This window comes from Nycticebus coucang, chromosome 9, assembly GCF_027406575.1.
Source record: "Nycticebus coucang isolate mNycCou1 chromosome 9, mNycCou1.pri, whole genome shotgun sequence".
Taxonomy (NCBI): domain Eukaryota; kingdom Metazoa; phylum Chordata; class Mammalia; order Primates; family Lorisidae; genus Nycticebus; species Nycticebus coucang.
Genome location: NC_069788.1, coordinates 6,957,449 through 6,978,790, shown reverse-complemented (window position 1 = coordinate 6,978,790; position 21,342 = coordinate 6,957,449).

Below are 21,342 nucleotides of genomic sequence, written 5' to 3'. Positions count from 1 at the left end.
GGTGGATGTTTCATGTGTACTAGTAAAGAATAGTTGGTGATCCTGGATGTAGGATTCAACCAATGTCTGCTACATTAAGATTTTCTATTTCTTCCATCAGTGTCTGAGAGATGAAATTCTCCAATCATATTTTTTTATTTATCCCTTCCTTGTTCCTGTCCTATCTAAACACACCAACTAAAAGACAGAGGTTACTAGATTGGTTTAAAAAAAACCCAAAAGATTTGTTGTCTTCCAGGAACCCACTTAAAATTTAATAAAAAAGATAAAGGGAAAAAAAGAAGAGCTATGCCACACAAACATTAATCCAACAAAAAATGGGTGGACGTAATAATATATGTATCAGAGTAAATTTCAGAGCAAGGAAGTTAACAGGGATTAAAACGACCATTGTACAATGACAAAAGATCCAATTCAGTGAGAAGACAAAATCTTCCTCAACGTGTGTATATCTAGCAAGAAAGCTTCAAGATACATGAAGCCTTGGTATTTACATTAAAGGGCTATTTGTGTACAATGCAGTTAATCTATTTCCAGAAGCTAGTTGGTTGCCAGAGGCTGAGAAAAGGGAGAAATACATTATAACTAATCAATGAGCATGAAGTTTCAGTTAAGTAAAATGCACAAACTCCAGAAATCTGCTGTGTAATGTTGCACTACATACGGGGTCACAAACTTAATAAACTTAAAAACATATTGAGAGGGAAGGTCATATTACATTCTTATCACAAAATACGATTTTTAAAGAAGAGTACAATTGTTTGATAGAATTCGACAATTGAGCCATCTGAGATTGGAGGGTTATAAGAAAGTTTTAAATTGTAAATTTAATTTCTTAAATTTACAATGACCTATTCAATTTTCTTTTCTTTTTTGAGAAAAGTTTAGTTGCTTGTGTCCTGTGAAAATATTCTTAGCATAAAGCTTTTCATAACATTCCTTATTGTTCTGTAACATCTACAATATCTATATTTTTGTCCCTTTGTTTATTCTTGATATTGGTATAGAAAAGAGAAAAAAGTATATTCTCTTTTTTCTTGGTTAGTTTTCCTAGAAAATTACTTCATTTTCTTTCAAAAGAATGAGCTTTATTGTTTCTATTTCTTTTCTGTTTTCATTGTTAATTTTGTGATATTATTGTTTCTTTCTTTCTACTGACATTATATTTATTTTGTACTTCCTTATCTGATATCTTAAGTGAAAACAACAGACATTAATTTAAATTTGTTCTTTTTTCTAAAGAAAAGCATTTAAAGACATATTCTTATGTATTATTTTAGTTATTTCTCAGAAATGTTGATATATTGAATTTTCATTGTTATTCCATTGAGAATATTTTTCAAATTTCTCCCTTAACTTCTTTTTTGATCCATGGACTAGGTATGAGGTTTTTAAATTCTAAAGATTTATAGAGTTTTTTCTTTTCCTGGTTATCTTATTGCTATTTATAGAGAACATAGCCTGAATGCATTCAGGTAGCACTTTGGAATGTTTATTTTAATCCTATCTAACATTTTTCTACACTGTGGAAAATTGTTTGTAATTGTTTATGTGGTTGAGTTTAGGCTTACCATCTTACTATTGTTGTCTGTTTTTGTATTTCTCTGTTACTCCTCCGCATTATTAGTTTTTAATGGTTTATTCTCTAATTTTTCTCAACAAAGTTTTGGACATTTCATTCTGCATATCCTTCTGCACACATTTTATTATATATTTTGTGATTTTTATAATATTATAAGTGGTTTTATTTTTACATTATTGCTGATGCATAGTGGTACAATTGATTTTTACATTGACCTTGAGTCCTGCTTTCTTGCTAAGTCTCTTATTATCTCTAATAAGGTCTTATTTGTAGATACCTCAGCATTTTCTATGTAAGTAATCATACAAACTTGAAGCAATTTTACTCCTTATGCTTTTTTATTTCATCTTTTGCCTTCTCTCTTCTCTTCTGAACAAAAGTGGTAAGGGCACACACTCTTTTCTTATACCCAAACTTTCAGTAAATCATGCAGTGTTGTACCAATGTTAACTGGAGATAATTTTAAAGGAGACATTTATGAGTTCTAGGTACCTTTCTTCTCTTACTATTTTTTCAACTCTAAATGAGAGTTGAATTTTGTCAAATACTTTTTCTGCATTCATGGAGATAATTATTATTTTGTTCATTTATTCTATTAAAGGGGAGGTACATTGATGTATTTTCAAATATTAAATGAGCCTTGTAGTCATCAGATAAACACCATTTAGTCAAAACATGTTACTGTTTTAGTGTTTTGTTGAATTTATTTGATAAATTTTTTTTAGGGAGATTTATGTCTCTGTTCATGAAGGAAGTATATTGGTCCATAATTTTTCATCTGACCAGTCTTTTGTCCAGCTTTAATATAAGATGGATGCTGGCCTCATTAAATTAGTTGAGAAGTGTTCCTTTTCATTCTACTTTCTGTGAGAATTTGTATAAGCAGTCTATTATTTTTATTACTTGTTACTTAAATCTTTAACATAATTTATTGGAAAATCCAAGTTAGTCTGCAGTTTCCTTTATATTAAATTTTGGAGGAAAAAATCCAATTATACTAATACACTTGTTCATATTATAAAATATGAAGTGTCTCATTGGCACAGTAGGTAGCACATCGGCCTCATATTATAGAATATGAATAGTACAGATCATTCTTATTTTCTGTTATCTGTTACTTAATCTAGGCCCCCTCACACCCAGCTTGCATCTTATTTGCTAAAGTGCCTGAGCCTGTGGTCACCATGCCCTTCTCAGGATGTAGCTGCTTTAATGGAACATAGACTTTCAAAATGGAGTAAGGGAATAAGAAGAGATATCCAGTTGGATCACTTGAGTATGAATCGTAGTCCTCCATTCCTCCAAAACAGATCCTAAGACAAGTATCTCCATTCTTATCTTTTCCATTTCAACTTTTTTTTAATTAAATCGTAAACACATAGATCATGTATACATCAATGCATTTACGGGGTACAATGTGCTGATTTCATATACCATTAGGAATGCTTATATTTAACTGGTTAATATATACCTCATCACATTTACTTAATTCTGTGTTAAGACATTTATACTCTATCCTTAATAGATCCAACATGTACCCTTGCAATTAAACTTTTACCAAACTTTATATCCAGAAAAACAAGCCCCACCTCCTCCTGGTTTTCAGGATCAATTATCCATGCTAGGATGATGATTCCTTTCTTGAAGGTCTATTGTTAGGAGCATGAAGTGACCAACTATCGTCCATAGCTTAAATTTTAAAGGACTCATATTTTGTCCACTTGTGGATATATCACCCCTCTTAAAATCAGAAATTCTTAACCTGCATGGGAAAAACAAATTGCCCAAAGGAAGCAGTCACTGGGTATGATGGTAAGTAAGGCTTCCGTTCCTCAGTTCCTGCACCTCTTTATTTTACCATTGGAAGCACAGGACCACGTAGCAGCTATTGTTTTAGGGGGCACACTGCATGTAAAATATGGCACTTCATCTTTGGAAGGAATCTTCTCACAGCTGACTCCAGGGCATGCTTTCATTACTGTTTTGAACTAGAAGTTTCTGATTGGTGATTTATGATAAGACTAGTTGATCCATTGCCTTGTAAGCACCACCATGCTTCTTGTCTGTGAAGTGGATTAACCCCCCGTAGAGTGAGTCAGTATGCACAATACTGTGTTGCTGGTTCAAATACTTTTTCAGTTCTCTGAGGGTTGCACTAACTGAAGTCCTCCAAGGAAAGAAGACAGACCCATGGTTGGAATATGTATCAGTTCAAGTCATGATGAATCACTGCCTCCTCGTGGGTGGAAGATGTTCAATATAAACAACGTGCCACTGAGCAGGAGGCTGATTTCCTTGATAGGTAGCACCTTATTAGGTTTATCTAATAAGTATTTATTTCCATTGCTACTAGGTTGTTGTGCAATGAAATTTTCTAGATCAATTCTTGGGGTGGTAACACATATTGTTTACCCTACGCTAAGCCTCCATCTTTGCCTTCGTGCCTACTTTATTCATTAATATATGCCTATTGGTCCTCCAATAGCTTGACCAATGGCAGAGGCCAGATGATGTCAACCTACCAAGCCATTCTTCTGTTTGATTGTCAAATGCCGCTTCTGTGCTGGAAGCTCTTCGATTGGCTAGTACCAGGATTCATCTTCACATTTTGTGTTTGATCTCATGGTTTCATTTTCTTGCCAGTATGAAACTTGGGTCTCCAAACTTCCTTAACCTTTAATTTAAAATATTGTTCCTTCTAGACCTTTGATTTTGAGTTCCTTTTCTATCTGTATTTTCTGGCCCCTTCCAGCATGTGTGTTAGGACCTGTTCCTTTGGTGCACAGGCCCTTTTTCTCTTGTAGTCTCAGCACTTGCTCAGCCAAGTTCTGCATTGATTTGACTGTAATTATTAGTCTTGCTGCCTAGGAAGGAAGTGTGGTTAGATCCTGAGAGGATGTGTGTTTTCTAAAAAGGCAGAAGCCTCTGCATGATCTTTAAGAAAGTGGTGAACACTAGCTTTTAACAGGAAAATGTGGGCCAATTTTTAGGCTAAAAGGTGTGGGATAATTCCAAGAATTACTAGTGCATCAATCCAGATGTCTCCATCTTATGACAGAATTACACCTTTGCCCAATTCAGAACCTTGACCTTGGAGTCCATGCCAGGTAGAGTTGAAAAAATAACTTTAGCTGGCTTTACCTTGATCTTATAAATAAGTTTTAGGCCTGATCTTACTTTTTTTTTTCCTTTTGGCTTTATAAGATGTGCTGTGCTGCCAAATTGGTCCTCTGCCTTTCACATTTAGCCTTTAATTGGTAATTAATCACTCAGTGCCTTTTACTGCCTTTCTCTAAAGCATCTATTGGCCCTAGAAACAGCCATCCAGTCCCATATTTTATATGTGCATATAGTGGCTATTTCCTTTTTAATTCTCAAATATGAAATATGTTCCTACCAGTGGGCTCCTTTTCACTTGTACCCCATTTTCAGTTCACTACTTAAATGGAAGTTTTAGTGATTGAATCATGACACATGTCACCCAGATTCTAAAGGGGTCCTTATTGTTGACTGATCCAATTTCAAGATCACATTCTAGAACCCACTCCCTTCAATCTCTCCTGGTATGAAGTGTTGCAGGTCAGGTTTCCTGGAAAACAGACTCTGAGATGGAGGTTTGCATGCATGAAGTTTATCCAGAGGTACTCTCACACTGGTGGTAGAAGTGATATTATTATTTATATTAGGTGGGGCTCACACCATGTAGTATGACATAAATGTTCCATCAATTGTTTGATGGGGCTCACACCATGTAGTATGACATAAATGTTCCATCGATTGTTTGGTGGTTCAAACAGGTAATTTAGGCAAAAAGCTTTCTGGATCAAGAAGTTTAGGGGGATGAAATATTTTCTGTGATAAAAAAAAAATCTGTTTAAATTTTAAGTATGGCTGCATATGACCTGTACTCAATGCAAATATTGCCTAATTCTATAAATTTCTGCAAACACACAGAAGTCAGGATAACTTGAAGGCTGTAGAAAATGCAAAAGCTATTTGCTTAAGTCATCAACTTGGTTTCCACCCAGCGTTAAAGACATATATAATAGTAAAGTGCCTCCAAGTGTCTGGTGAACTACTTTGCTCCTCGTGTATACCAATAAATAATATAATCTGAATGTCTACATGTGGTATTTCAATAGTTCATAACAAGTGGAAAGAAAAATATTCTATTTACTTCTTTCTCATTGGTGTAGACAAGAAGCATTTTGCTGCCAAGTAATAATGATTTTTTCCCTGGTGATTCTGGCAATCCAGTCCAATTAAAAAGCATTTCTTTTCCTATTAATTTAAGAAGTCACTACTCACACTTCACTGTGGTGTTCAGCTCACAGTTATCAACAGCTCTCTTGACATCTTATTAAATGGGACAGGCATTGAGACCTAAGATTAAACAGCATGTATGAATCTCTTTATATTATTTGAAATGTATATTATGTCCACATAAACTACTATTTCTATTATCTTTATTTTGGTAGCATAATGAATTATATGAATTATTATTACCAAGACCTCAAAGAGGGTTATTTTCTTATAAGGAAAATAGCCAGGTAGAAAGGGCAAAAGCAAAATTACAAAATAAAAAAATCTCTAATCATAAAAGAACATGTTTTTCCCAAGGATTATGAAGCAAATCAGTCATCAGCTTTTTTCTATCAACATATATGATATGTGAATGAATAAATTAAATATCTTCTTAATTTCATAAGATTAACTTTGTCCTTCCAGATTCAGATAAAGTGAAATTAATTAAGAATAAATGTTCTTATTTTAATCATGTGTCTAAAACTGAATCCCAAGATATTGGACATTATTTTTAGTAAAAAGAAATAGAAGGCTGTATTTTAAAAGTTGTAAGCAGACCTTGTAAACTAAATTAATGAGACTTCTAGTCAGCATGACATTAAAATTTTATGCTTGTACTATTCCCTGATCTCCCAGAACTAGTCACTTAATAGGACCTGTATTTAGAAAGGAATTTTTTATAGATTTACGCTATTATAGCATAATTTACATACAAAGAAATGCACACATTTAAAGTATAGCGTTTGATGAATTTTGGCAAATACGTATATATCCACACGTATCAAGGTGACAATAAGTTCTAAAATGTTTTTGTTGCCCCTGAAAATATTCCTGTATGTCAATTACAGGTGAATCCCAAAGCCCAATCCTTGGCCCCAGGACTGGCTGGTCTCCAGACTCTCTATCCCTGGAGAGCAGAACGTGCCTTCTTGTGCTTTTATACATGAATCTGTATAGTATGTCTCTTCCAGTTATCAGGCTTGTTCAACAAAATGTAATTTTTAAATAAACTTTTAGTTTTAGAGGAATTTTAGATTCAAACAAAAGTTGCAAAGATAGTACTGAGAGTTCCCATGCCCCCCAGGGTCAGTGTTCCCCGTGATTAAGACCTTACACCAGAATGCTCATTTGTTGCTATTAATCTGCCCACAGTGGTACATCATTACAGTCCAAATTCTACACAAATGTCCTTAATGTTCACCTAATCTACATTTTAACTTCCCTTGGTTTTGATGACCTTGACAGATTTGAAGAGTGCTGCTGAGATATTTTATAGAATTTTCTTCAACTGGCATCTGTCTGATGCTTTTCCCTCGTGATTAGACTGGGGGTATGGGTTTGGGGAGGAAGATTCCTGAGCTAACGTGTCATTTTCATCACCACATGGGAAGGGTGTAGGCTGCAAACCCAACTTTTACTGTTGAAATTAACCTTTATACTTGCTAAAGTGGTGACTGTCATCTTTCTGCGATGTGAAGTTACCTTTGACCCCAAGTTTCTAAGCTGTACTCTTTGGAAGAAAGTCACTATATGATGGACACATTTGAAGAATGGGGAACTCGTGTTCCAACCCCCTAAGTGTGGAGTATCTGTATAAGTGTATGGAGGGTCTCTGTATGCATTTTTTAGAATTGTTCTGCATGGGAAATTTGTTATTTATTCGTTTACTTATTTATGTAAACATGTAAGCATTTACTTGTATAATTATAGGCTCCTGGACAATGCAATGCTGTATTACTCATTTTGTTCCTGAGACCCTTCCACCTTTGGCTATTTGGTGATCTTTCAATTGGCTCCTTTGTCCCTTAGATAGATCCCCATCATCGTGGTGTTTTTGTTTACTTGGGGGGAATCTTTTTAGCACTTTATTACTTTCTAGCAATACAAGATGCTTCAAGATTATCTTATATATTGTCTACTGAAGTCCTATATCAGCCATTTCACCAATAATTGCCGATTCCTCCTTTGGAGAATGAGGTTAGAAACCAAGAGCTAGGCATACATCATGCAGCATGTCATTATTTCTAAACTTTCTGAGCTGGCAAAGAAAAGATACTATGCACACATACATACATATGTGTTTATAGTCATCTGTGTACAATCACATATCTATAAATATATCTATAGGAATCTGAATGTATACACATTAAGTTACATGTGAGTTCATAGTGATATCTCAGATTCTAATCTGTGACCATTCTAGACTGCTCTTGTTTATTTTCATCAGTCAGAAACTTGATCCACACCCTCTGCTGTCTCTTCACTGATCGCTTCTATCATACACCTATAGCATACCTAAGGGTTTCAGAATTGTTAACCTGTGCACTTGTGGAAAGTATCTTCTTTACGGTGGTGCTATGTACATTTCCTTTAGCCTTTATTTTTATAGTCTCCACTGATTTCAGAAGTCTCTTGAAGTTCATGCCTTTTTCTCTTTATTCCTTTCAGCGAGGTCATTTTATACATTTGCGATATGGTTGCATTTTTTCATTGTGGCTTTCCTGGGATTCCTGGACTTCCTAAACATTTTTTGGTTTTTACCTATATGCATTAAGATTCACTCTTTCCACTTTAGGGCTTTATGGGTTTGACAAATACATAATGTCACGATGGTATAGAATGGTTTAACTGCTCTAAAAAGTTCCTGTGACTCATCTATTTCACACTTCTCTTCTCCAAACTCTTGGCAAAGACTGATCTATTTCTACCACTGTAGTTTTGCCTTTCCCAAGATGTCATGAAAATGAAATCATGCAAAATGGACAGGGAGCTACATTGTGTAGGTATTTCAGACAGACTTCTTTCATTTGGAAACACACATTTAGGATTCATCCATGCCTTATCATGACTTGGAAGCTTATGCCTTTTTATTGCTGAAATATACTCCAGGTGTGGATGTACTACCGTGTGTTTACACATTCACCTATTGGAAACACCACGATTGCTTAAAGCTTTTACCAACTATGCAAAAGCTGTAGGCGCTTTGTATACAAAAGTTTTCAAATCATTTGGATAAGTACATAGGAGTACAGTTGCTGGACCATATGGCAATACAATGTTTAACTTTGTAAGAAAGTGCCAAACTCTCTTCCAAAGAGATTATAGTGTTCTTCATACCTACTGAAAATGTGTGTGCATTCTGCTGTTCCACGTCTTTGCTAGCAGTGAGCAAGGTCAGTTTTTTAGGTATTATATGTTTTAATAGGTGTACAGTGGTACCCTATTGTCGCTTGCTTGGCATTTTTCTACAACAAATAATATCGAGCATGTCTTCATGTTTATTTTCTAGTAGTGTATCTTCTTGAGAAATCTCTATCAGATCTTTGTCCATCTTCAATTGGGTTATTGTTCTCTTGTTATTGAATTTTAAAAGTTTCTGGTATATTTTAGTCCCTAGTATATTTGAATTATTGGTATGTACAAAGCTGCCATTAACTGGGACTGTAAAAATCTAGAAAAAAGAGGGTTTTTTGCCATTTAAAAGTTAGAGTTTTATGTGTATGAATGGGGAACACTGAGTAGATATCTGAGGAAACATTTTAATAGCCTGTCAAATAAAGATGTCAACCATTTCCCTTATATGAATCGCAAATACTTCCACAGGTTAACATGTGACTTTTGAATTTAAGTATGTATGATGACTAGTGAAAATTTATATTTCAGTATATATTAACAGGGAAATGAAAATGTATTTACATATATTTCTTCTAATTGGCATTTCAAAAGAAAGAAATATTAAATATTATTAATACTCTAAGCATTACTATTAACCATAATAATTAAAAATAAAAAGTTTAAAGTAAAAAACTTTAAAACTTCTTCAGAGAAGTTTCTCTTCAAGTCCCTTGCCCAGCCTGCAATGGGATCCCTTGTTCTTTTCTTGCTAATGCGTTTGAGTTCTCTGTGGATTCTGGTTATTAAACCTTTGTCGGAGACATAACCTGCAAATATCTTCTCCCATTCTGAAGGCTGTTTGCTTGCTTTACTTACTGTGTTCTTGGCTGTGCAGAAGCTTTTTAGTTTGATCAAGTCCCAATAGTGTATTTTTGAAGCAGCTTCAATTGCCCGGGGGGTCTTTCTCATAAAAAGCTCACCCAACCCAATTTCTTCAAGGGTTTTCCCTACACTCTCTTCTAGTATTTTTATAGTTTCATGTCTTAGGTTTAAATCTTTAATCCAGTGAGAGTCTATCTTGGTTAATGGTGAGAGGTGTGGGTCCAGTTTCAGTCTTCTACAGGTTGCCAGCCAGTTCACCCAGCACCATTTGTTAAATAGGGAATCTTTTCCCCACTGAATGTTTTTAATTGGCTTGTCAAAGATTAAATAACGGTAAGTAGCTGGATTCATCTCTTGGTTCTCTATTCTGTTCCAGACATCTACTTCTCTGTTTTTGTGCCAGTACCATACTGTTTTGATCACTATCGATTTGTAGTATAGTCTGAGGTCTGGTAGCGTGATTCCTCCTACTTTGTTTTTATTTTTGAGTAATGTCTTGGCTATTTGAGGTTTTTTCTGATTCCATATAAAACGAAGAATTATTTTTTCAAGATCTTTAAAGTATGACAGTGGATCCTAGTAAATGTGGAATGTAAAGGTCTTAGCAAAATAACTAAGAAAATGCTACAAAAGCTATGTTAACTAATGTGATGAAAATGTGTCAAACGATATATGAACCAAGTGTATGGTGCCCCATGATCATACTAATGTACACAGTTATGGTTTAATAAAAAAAAATAAATAAATAAAAATAAAAAAAACTTTAAAACTTTATGCTTTAAAACTTCATCGTAGAAAAATTTTAAATGTCAGTTAGCAAATTTCCTTGAGATCAATGTTTTCTATCTACTTTTGTTATAAGTATACTTTAAACACTTAAGCTCTAGTGCATTTATATATCAAAGTAAAGTTCAAGTTTCTGAGCTGATACAATTGTCCTTACCCCAATTACCAACTGAGGGGAGGGTCTCTTGGTCCCCTATTTAGATGAATTTCCAATTACCTAAGTAAAGGTGAAAACAATCTCACTGGTTAAATGACACTTATTTGTTGAAAAATTGTATGAATTTGAACATTTCAGAAGTGAAAAAAATAAACCAAATAAATATATTTGCATTTAGGTATTAGGCCTTTCCTTTGAGATTGGTTGTTTTATAAACATATATTATGCACACAAAATATATCTGATCCCATGCTAAGTTGAGGATTTTTTTGTTTTGCAGTTGCTATTTCAGGCATAATAATCATTAATACATATATATATAGAGAGGCTGTCTGAAGGGCTATGAAATGGGCTGTTATCTGTTCTTCATAAATGACCGCCCATTCTACTAGCATATCACTTGATTAGTGTAAAGCCACATTTTTTCAGAATATCATATTTGTAATAAAATAATGTGTGAAATATGTAATTTGTGGGAAATAGGTTGACTAGCCCCAAATCTGAATTTATTATCAGATGAAAACGGAATTGATCCTTCACCAGCTACTGCCCCTTGGTCAGTGATAGTCTTGAACCCCCTGGCTCAGCACGTCTATGGAAGGGAGTCCGGGCCAAAAATGCAAAAATGCTTACACTTTTTGAGTAATTGCAATGTATCTATTACAAGAAAAAAAGAAAGGTTTTTAACTTGATTTTTCCACAAGAAGCTTAGAGAGTGAATCAATCTCACAGTTCTAAATGCCATTTAAAAGAAAATACTAAAAAAAATCCAGAAAATTACAAATGTGATTTTTCCCTAAAGAGTTTCATGCAATTTACAAATACATAAACCCACATACATCCCACATATTTAACACACATGTATACCTGTCCAATCTGCACTGGCTCAGTTGATACAGTGAATCTCACTGGGGGAGACCATCTGATTGTGTAAAGGTGGCTGAACATTTATATTAATGTGATACTCTGGTTCTTTTAATCAGAAAAATGGTCAATTTTCCCTGTGGAGGAGGCAGTTATTAAAAGAAAATAATTATATTCCTTATTATAAAGGACCAAATTGAAGTTTTTGTACTGCAAATGTTCTTTAGGTAAATACATTAAAGCTTCATTTTTTTTTTTTTTTTTTTTTTTTGCGGGGGCCAGGTTTGAACCTACCACCTCTGGTATATGGGGCCAGCGGCCTACTCCTTGAGCCACAGGCGCAGCCCCTAAAGCTTGATTTTTTTAAATAATTCACAACAGACAAACTATAAAAAAAATTAAAAGACATTTCATGACCCAGTCATAGTAAATGAAGGCTAGGAAGACTGCCAAAATGCTCACGGTTGGATTCTAATTAAAAATGCTCTTTTCACTTCAATCTCAAACTTAAAAATTATACACCTTGAAAAACAATGACAACATCAACAAAACCCTAAAAACGCTGAGTGACTACTGCTAGGGACGGAGATTACAAGCGATGCCCACTTTCCCTTTATACTTTTGTAAGTCTTTCAGGGTTTCTATAGTTTCTATAGTCACAGTAATGTTTTCATAATCACTGAACTGTGTATCATTATTTTAATAGATTTATGTATCAACTTCTCATACATTTATCTCGCCACTAATAATTATGTTATAAAAGTGAAACTCTGTCCGTGAAGGTCCTGACAGCCACGGACAAGCCTTGCTAATGATTTGTAAATAACCCCAGGAAATTACCTCTGTCTTATAAACAACACAGCATCATGTTCTCTCTGCTTTAAATTATAACAGAAAATTTGGCATGGGATTTAATAGACTATTTTAATTAATGCTGTTTTTTTATTCCAACAATATTTTCTGCTTCGGTTAAATTCAGAGCAGCTGCTGAGTTCAAAAACCAAAGAGGGAGCTGGATGTGGGTCTTTTGTCCGTAAAGAGGATTTTTGTTTCCTCTGTGGTTGTATAAATGAACATCCTCATCCCTCACCTGGGAACAAAACACTGGCCCTGCTGTTATTCCGATACAGCAAATTATAATGATGAATGTTGTCTCTTTAGGTGCAAGGGCATAGTAAGCTGTTGGCAGCTAAAAAAACAACCCTGACGAGGAGACAGCCACACAAAGGAAAACTACTGGGAAAGGCTGCACCAGCCCACAGATTGGATCCATCGCAAGATTAATCTGCTTCATTTTCTGCACAGTGTTGGGCAAAGCACACAGTAGGAGCTCACTAAATGTTTGTTGAATAAATATGAAGTATGACTACAAAGTAATAAAGCAAGTCCCATAGGTTGCCATGATACTTCACGGTCATGGTTTGCACATTATTTTATGGTTGGTTCAATAAGGATTATCTACAAAAGGCCAGGGATATCCTCATTTTCTGACTTTAATATCATTGCTTTTTTGCAGTGTTAAAAAAATGGATGTGGGCATCAGACACAACAGGATCCAGTTCCTGCTCTTGTCTTATTAGCTTATATCTTTGGGTAAATAATCTAACTTCCATAAGCTTCAGTGTCTTCCTTTGTAAAATGAGAAAAATCAAACCTGACTCAGAGTTTTGATGATAATTAAATAAAATAGTGTGCCTGGAGTAGTAACTGAGTTAGAGTCAGAGCCTGACCAAGAGCGACAATTCTTATTTATTCTATGCTGTTGAGAGCTACAATCTTAAGCATCATTAACATAGAGGCTAAGGGTCTGTAGTCTGAAGGTGGGCACTCTCATCCCTATGTCCAACTCTTGTTATATCATCTGGTCAAACTGCTGAGCTCCCTTAAGGCTTAGTTCCTGCATCTATTAAGTGATGGTGAGAGTAGACCTCATGGAGTTGCTCTGAAGACTTAATTAGAGATGCATAAAAGATGAGCAGTAGGTTGCTAAGGTTAGTAAGTGCTGAGCAACGTTACTTAGCATGAAGCTCTTATTGATGAGACCCAACCAAGGGCTGCATCAGTCCTGCCTCTGCCTTTCAAATGTCTAGGCTTTCTAAGTCCTTACTCAGCAAGGATCTCTTGTCTGAGCATCTGCAGAGGGCAGGGTTGTCTTCACCCATCTGTCTCTGCCTCTGTGTGAAGTTAATTAATGTCTTCTCTTCACCCTATAATATGCTACAAACCTCATTGCTGAATATCACTATGGTCGGTCATCTTTGAAGTGCTCCCTTTAGGAAGGTAGGCCCCAATGCCAGCACCTTGTCCACCCTTCAAAACAGTTTTGAGACTTTTTCTGGAATGATGTCAGAGCTTTTGTCACATAATATCTGACAATTAAGCTTGCAAACTTGTTACCATGTGCTTACATTGGCGGCACTGTATAAACAACTTGGTGAGGTTTAATAACCCTGGTGTATCAGTGTTTCATAGCTGTGTTCATGTCAACAGGTGGTGGTGTCTTGCTGAGCAGCATTCATTATTGTTGTTGGCATTTTTGTGTGCTGTACGATTCTAATGGTCATTCTAGAAAGAGTGCCAAAATTGCTTTGAAGAGTGGACTAAGTGCTGGCACCTGTGCATAGCTTTTCAAGGGGAGTACTTCAAAGGTGACATTCGGGATAGTCAGCAATGAGGTATATAGCACTTTGCCTAGGATGAGTTCATGAAGTTAATTGTCAGACCTTCTTTATCCAGTACATGTTTATTCAGTGTTATGTGTTCCTATATGAGGATGAAAACAAAAGGGAAAAACTATAGCATATAAGAACTTTCACACTGTACCCTGCAAATATGTGCAATTGTGTCAGTTAAAAAAACAAACAAACAAAAAGAATATTATTGTCCAAGGATCTGGGCACTTTGTAGCTCTGATAAGTGACACAAAATTAACTTTTTTTCTTTTTTTTTTGTAGAGACAGAGTCTCAGCTTATTGCCCTCGGTAGAGTGCTGTGGCGTCACACAGCTCACAGCAACCTCCAAATCCTTGGGTTTAGGCGATTCTCTTGACTCAGCCTCCCAAGTAGCTGGGACTACAGGCGCCCGCCACAACGCCCGGCTATTTTTTTGTTGTTGCTGTTTGGCCGGGGCTGGGTTTGAACCCTCCACCCTAGGCATATGGGGCCGGCACCCTACCCGCTGAGCCACAGGCGCCGCCCCCCAAAATTAACTATCTAAACATGTCTTTGATTCGTTGCTAAAAGGTGGAAATTGGGTAATAAGAACTGAGGTTAATAAGCCTCTAATAAGAATTTTCATGTTAATCTGTTGAGAAGGTGGGCTGTGTTTAATGCTGGCTGTAGCTGCAGGTGCCGTAGCTTTGTTATTCGTAAGTATTCTTATTTTTGTCTCCTTCTTTGCCTTTGGATGTCACTAAGAATTCCTCCTTAATTTGAATCTGTGTCTTGTCTTTGAGCTCTGCTAGCTGTGAAGGAAATTAGAAATATGCTACCCCAAAATCTGTTTCTTTGACATATTTTGAGATGGCTTCCAGGAGTCTCACAGATAGAAGTAATGCCCCAGAGCTGTCTTTTACATGGGGAAATTTGCATGTATGGGGAATGTGCATTAATATAGCCAAGTTTATTCTTACCCAATTTAGGAAAGATTAACTGAGAGTCTGACACAATAAAGGTCTGAAAAGAAACATTGATTATCTATTTTCTTTGTGCCCACTACCTCTGGTTTTATTTACAAAGAAGACTACCTTTGCTAGCACGCCAAGCCTCTTCCTCTCTTCTGCTCCAAACCTGTCTTGTTACTTGCATTCTTTAAAAACCTCTGTACCTCACTGAGGAGTTAAATCTTTATTCTAAGGGGTCCAGTGTATACCTGTTAAGTAAATTTGTATCTTTTCCTTATGTTAATCCATCTGCCTCATGCCCTTGATTTTTCAGCCCATGTTTATGAGGCCCGGGTTCTTTTCTCTCTACAGTTTGGTGAACATTTGGGGGGCCAGGGGTCTTTGATTCCTATAGTTGAAACTCCTGTAATTATCTTAACCTGTAGGATGTGTTGGTAAGGCATGAGGGAAGGAAAAGAGAAGTGCTGCATAATCCTTTGACTAAATCACAGGCTTTTAGTGGGCCTACATCCCTGGGCTGTGTCCTTTATATGTGTTTTTTGTTTGTTTGTTTGTTTGTTTTTGTAGAGACAGAGTCTCACTGTACCACCCTCGGGTAGAGTGCCGTGGCGTCACGCGGCTCACAGCAACCTCTAACTCCTGGGCTTAAGCGATTCTCTTGCCTCAGCCTCCCAAGTAGCTGGGATACAGGCACCCGCCACAACGCCTGGCTATTTTTTGTTGCAGTTTGGCCGGGGCTGGGTTTGAACCCGCCACCCTCGGCATATGGGGCCGGCGCCCTACTCACTGAGTCACAGGCGCCGCCCTATATGTGTTTTTGTTGTTGTTGTTTTGTTTGTTTGTTTGAGGCAGAGCCTCAATTTGTCACCCTCGGTAGAATCTGTGGCATCACGGCTCACAGCAAGCTCAAACTCTTGGGCTTAAACGATTCTCTTGCCTTGGCCTCCCAGTAGCTGGGACTACAGGCACTGCAACAACGCCTGGCTGGTTTTTTTTGTTATTGTTGCCATTGTTGTTTAGCAGGCCCTGGCAGGGTTCAAACCTACCAGCCCCAGTGCAAGTGGCTGGTGCCCTAACCACTGAGTTATGGGTGCCAAGCCTTTATATGTGTTTCTTATCTTTCTTTTTTCCCCTACCCTTAAGGAGTCAGGAAAGCCAGAGCTAGATTTGACTAATTGCCTTTCCCCCAGTACAACAATGTGCCAGTAAAATTGCTTCCCTAGGAGGCAGGTCTAGTAGTGTTCTGGGCACTTGTCATAATGATTACTTCTCCTCTACTTTGCCACTAACCCATGAGGAATTTTTGTCTCTAATCTTTATGGTGAGAACCTCCTGAGTTTTCTGGAGGTAAAACTCATGAATGTGTGTCACCTGCCTGTGACTGTTACCCCCAGGAGTTTCTCACTCTTGTGCTAGTTAGTCAGACTCAGCCCTCAGTAATTTGTCAAAATCACAGTGGAAATATCTAACCACCCTGTGACTACGTCTCTGCTCCAGGTAAGCTGATGTTGGCTGTGATTCCCTATGTTCATCTTTCTCTTCAGAGTAGTGGTTTACCTTCTATCCCCAAGTCTCCAGTGGGCACGAGGAAAGTGGCTTACGTCCGCTCTGTTAAGGCAGTGGTGGCTCCAAGCTCTTTACATGTCAGAGCTAAACACGGAACTCCACATCTTGTCTCCCATGATGTTTTTGGATTGAATTAAAACCCATAGTCTCTATATGTTTTCTTCTTAGTTCTCTCTACTGCACACCTTGAGATTATTGTTCTCTCCTTGGGGATTCTCACAAATGCATATTTCAAAATATACCTGTTAGGTAGATAGATAGACATCCCAGCTCTCCTGGGGAAGGAGGACAAAGGTAGGGTCCCATCATGGTAACACCCACCTTAATCCGGTCCCAGTGATTACTCACACCTGGGGAGGAGGGACCATCCTAACAATTCAGCAATCAGACCTTTACATGCCAACTCATAATTGCAACTAATTGTCGTGTCATTAGCTTAAATCTACATTGTGATCCACACCCCCATTGGGTTCTCAGAGAGATCTGCATAGGCAATAAGACTCTGGTTCCAAGGTGACCACTGAATCTTGAGGTAGGCCTGATCCAGACTGTATAAAAGAGAATCACCAGTCATGACCCATACCTTTTCCTTGTCATGACAATGGGGTCTATTCATTGTCTATGGAGAAAGTATCTTGCTCTGTAATCCTATACCTTGCTCACATTCTGTGAGCCTATCTTTCTATTTCTCAATAAATAGAAATAAATAGAAAGCCTATCTTTCTATTTCTCAATAAACTTTGTTTCGTGCTTGTCTTAGGAATGTCTGGTCATTTTTCCACCAAAAGCACTCTAAGAACCAAGGACCCAGGCTGCTGCCTGAAACTCTGACATTTTATGGATATAGGTAGCTGCCTTGAAACCTGACATAACCAAAGCATTTTCAAAAGCAGAAATTATAGTTAAAATATAAATATTGAGATGTGGTTTGTCATGTTTTAAGATTCAAGAAAATAGGAGTTAAAATAGGAAAAACAAAATCAAATTGGGGCTGCCCTTAAATCTCAGGTTTCATTGCTTATGTAAATTTTATGAGTTATTTAGTAGATAAATACTAATTATTGACTGGAGAAACCATAAATACTCACAGAAAATAATTAATAAAATTCTGATTTTTTTACTAGCAATTCATCTGTGTAATTTGTTGGTAGCAACTTTTTTTTTTCCTTTTATTAAGTCATATACACATAGATCACGAATACATTTATGCATTTCTGGGGTAAAGTGTGTTGATTTTTTTTATACAATTTGGACCGCTTACATCAAACTAATCAACACAGTTTTCACTTCATTTACTTAATTATTGTGTCAAGGCATTTATGTTCTATTGATAGATTTGACTTGTACCCTTGCAATATGCTCTGTAGGTGTGGTCCCACCGTTTACCCTCCCTCTATCAAACCTTTCCCTCCACTCCCATCCCCCTCCATTTCTCTCCTTCATCCTGGTCTATAGTTGTGATCTATATTTCATAAGAAAGTGTGAGTAATTACAAATTGGTTTCATAAAAGTAGTGAGTATATTAGATAATTTTTCTTCCATTCTTGAAATACTTTACTAAGAAGTATATGTTCCAGCTCCATCCATGTAAACATAAAAGAGGTAAAGTCTCCATCTTTTTTAAGGCTGCATAGTATTCCATGGTATATATATACCACAATTTATTAATAATCCATTCATGGGTCAATGGGCACTTGGGTTACTTTCATGACTTGACAATTATGAATTGAGCTGCAATGAACAATCTGGTGCAAATATCTTTGTTGCAAAGTGCTTTTTGGTCTTTTGGACATGTACCTAGTAGAGGAATTGCAGGGTCAAAAGACAGGTCTACTTTTAGATCTCTGAGCATTCTCCTAACTTCTTTCCAAAAGGAACGTATTAAATTACATTCCCACCAGTAGTGCAGAAGTGTTCCCTTTTCTCCACATCCATGCCAACATCTGTAATTTTGGGATTTTGTTATGTGGGCTACTCTTACTATAGATACATGATATTTCAAAGTGGTTTTGATTTGAATTTCTCTGATGATTAAAGATGATGAGTATTTTTTCATGTGTCTGTAGACCATGCACCTGTCTTCTTCAGAGAAACTTCTGTTCAAGTCTCTTGCCCATAATGAAATGGTATCAGTTGTTCTTTTCTTATTAATAAGTTTGCATTCTCTGGGGATTCTGGTTATCAGACCTTTGTCAGAAACATAACCTGAAAATATCCTCTCCCATTCTTAGGACTGTCTACTTGCTTTACTTACTGTGTTCCTAGCAGTGCACAAGCTTTTTAGTTTGATGAGATCCCGTAATGTATTTTTGGTATTGCTTCAATTGCCCAGGGTGGTCCTCCTCATAAAGTATTCTCCCAGGTCAATTTCTTCAAGTGTTTTCCCTACACTCTCTTCAATAATATTTATAATTTCATGTCTTAAGTTTAAGTCTTTTAACCAGTGAGAGTCAATTTTTGTTAGAGGTGAAAGGTGTGGGTCCAGTTTCAGTCTGCTACAAGTCACCGGCCAATTCACCCAGCACTATTTGTTAAACAGGGAATCATTCCCCTAATTTATATTTTTGATAGGCATATCAAAGATCAGATGGCAATAAGTGTCTGGGTTCATGTGTTTGTTCTCAATTCTGTTCCATACATCTAGCTCTTTATTTTTGTGCCAGTACCATGCTGTTTTCATCACTATAGATTTATAGTCTGAAGTCTGGTAGTATAATTCCTCCTGATTTGTTTTTATTTCTGAGTAATGTCTTGGCTATTCAAGATTTTGTCTGTTTCCATATAAAATGAAGTAGTAATTTTCCAGATCTTTAAAGCACTAATTTTTTCAGATCTTCCAGTACCCTTTAAAGAGGTGCTTTAATAGGGATTGCATTAAATCTGTAGATTGCTTTGGGTAGTATGGACATTTTAACAATGTTGATTCTTCCCATCCATGAGCATGGTATGTTTTTCCATTTGCTAACATCTTCAGCTATTTCTTTTCTCAGAGTTTGATAGTTCTCTTTATAGAGATCTTTCACATCCTTTGTTAAGTATACTCCAAGATATTTCATCTTCTTTGGCACTACTGTGAAAGGAGTAGAATCCTTGACTGTTTTTTCAGCTTGACTATTGTTGGTACACATAAATACTACTGATTTGTGAGTATTGATTTTGTATCCTGAGATGCTGCTGTATTCCTTGATCACATCGAAGAGTTTTGTAGTTGAGTCCCTACAGTTTTCAAGGTATACAATCATATCATCTGCGAAGAATGAAAGTTTGATCTCTTATGACCCTATATGGATACACTTGATCACCTTCTCTTGCCTTATTGCAAAGGCTAAGACTTCCATTATCATGTTAAAAAGCAGTAGAGACAGTGAGCAACCTTGCCTGGTTCCTGATCTGAGTGGAAATATTGTCAATTTTACTCCATTCAATATAATATTGGCTGTGGGTTTGCTATAGATAGCCTCTATCAGTTTAAGAAATGTCCCTCTGATACCAATTTTTTAAAGTGTTCTGATCATAAAAGGATGCTGGATGTTATCAAAACATTTTTCTGCATCAATTGAGAGAATCATGTGATCTTTGTATTTTATTTTGCTTATGTGATGTATTATATTTATAGATTTATGTATATTGAACCAGCCTTAAGACCCTGGGATAAAACCCACTTGGTCATGGTGTATAATTTGTTTGATGTGTTGCTGGATTCTGTTTGCTAGGATCTTATTGAATATTTTTGCATCAATATTCATTAGAGATATTGGTCTATACTTTTCTTTTCTTGTTGGGTCTTTTCCTGGTTTGGGGATCAGGGTGATGTTTTCTTCATAGAATGTGTTGGGAAATTTTCCTTCTTTTTCTATGTTTTGGAAAAGGTTAAGTAATATAGGTAGTAGTTCCTCTTTAAAGGATTGGTAGAATTCTGATATGAAGCCATCTGGTCCCGGGTTTTTCTTTTTAGGGAGATTTTGTATAGTTGATGCTATTTCAGAACTTGAAACAGGCCTGTTCAACATTTCCACTTCTTTCTGGCTAAGTCTAGGAAGGTGGCATGTTTCCAAGTACTGGTCTATTTCCTTTGGATTTTCATACTTCTGAGAATAGAGTTTCTTTTAATATTCATTAAGGATGTTTTGAATTTCTGAGGATTCTGTCATTATTTCCCCTCTGTCATTTCTGATTGATGAAATTAGAGATTTTACTCTTTTTTTCTGGTTAGGTTCACCAAAGGTTTATCTATTTAATTGATCTTTTCAAAAAACCAACTTTTTGATTCATTGATCTGTTGTATAATTCTTTTGTTTTCAATTTCATTTAATTCTGCTCTAATTTGGGTTATTTCTTTTCTTCTGCTGGATTTGGGGTTGGAATGTTCTTCCTTTTCCTGTTGCTTGAGATGTCCCATTAAGTTGTTGACTTCCTCTCTTTCCGTTCCCTTGAGGAAGGCTTGCAGTGCTATAAATTTCCCT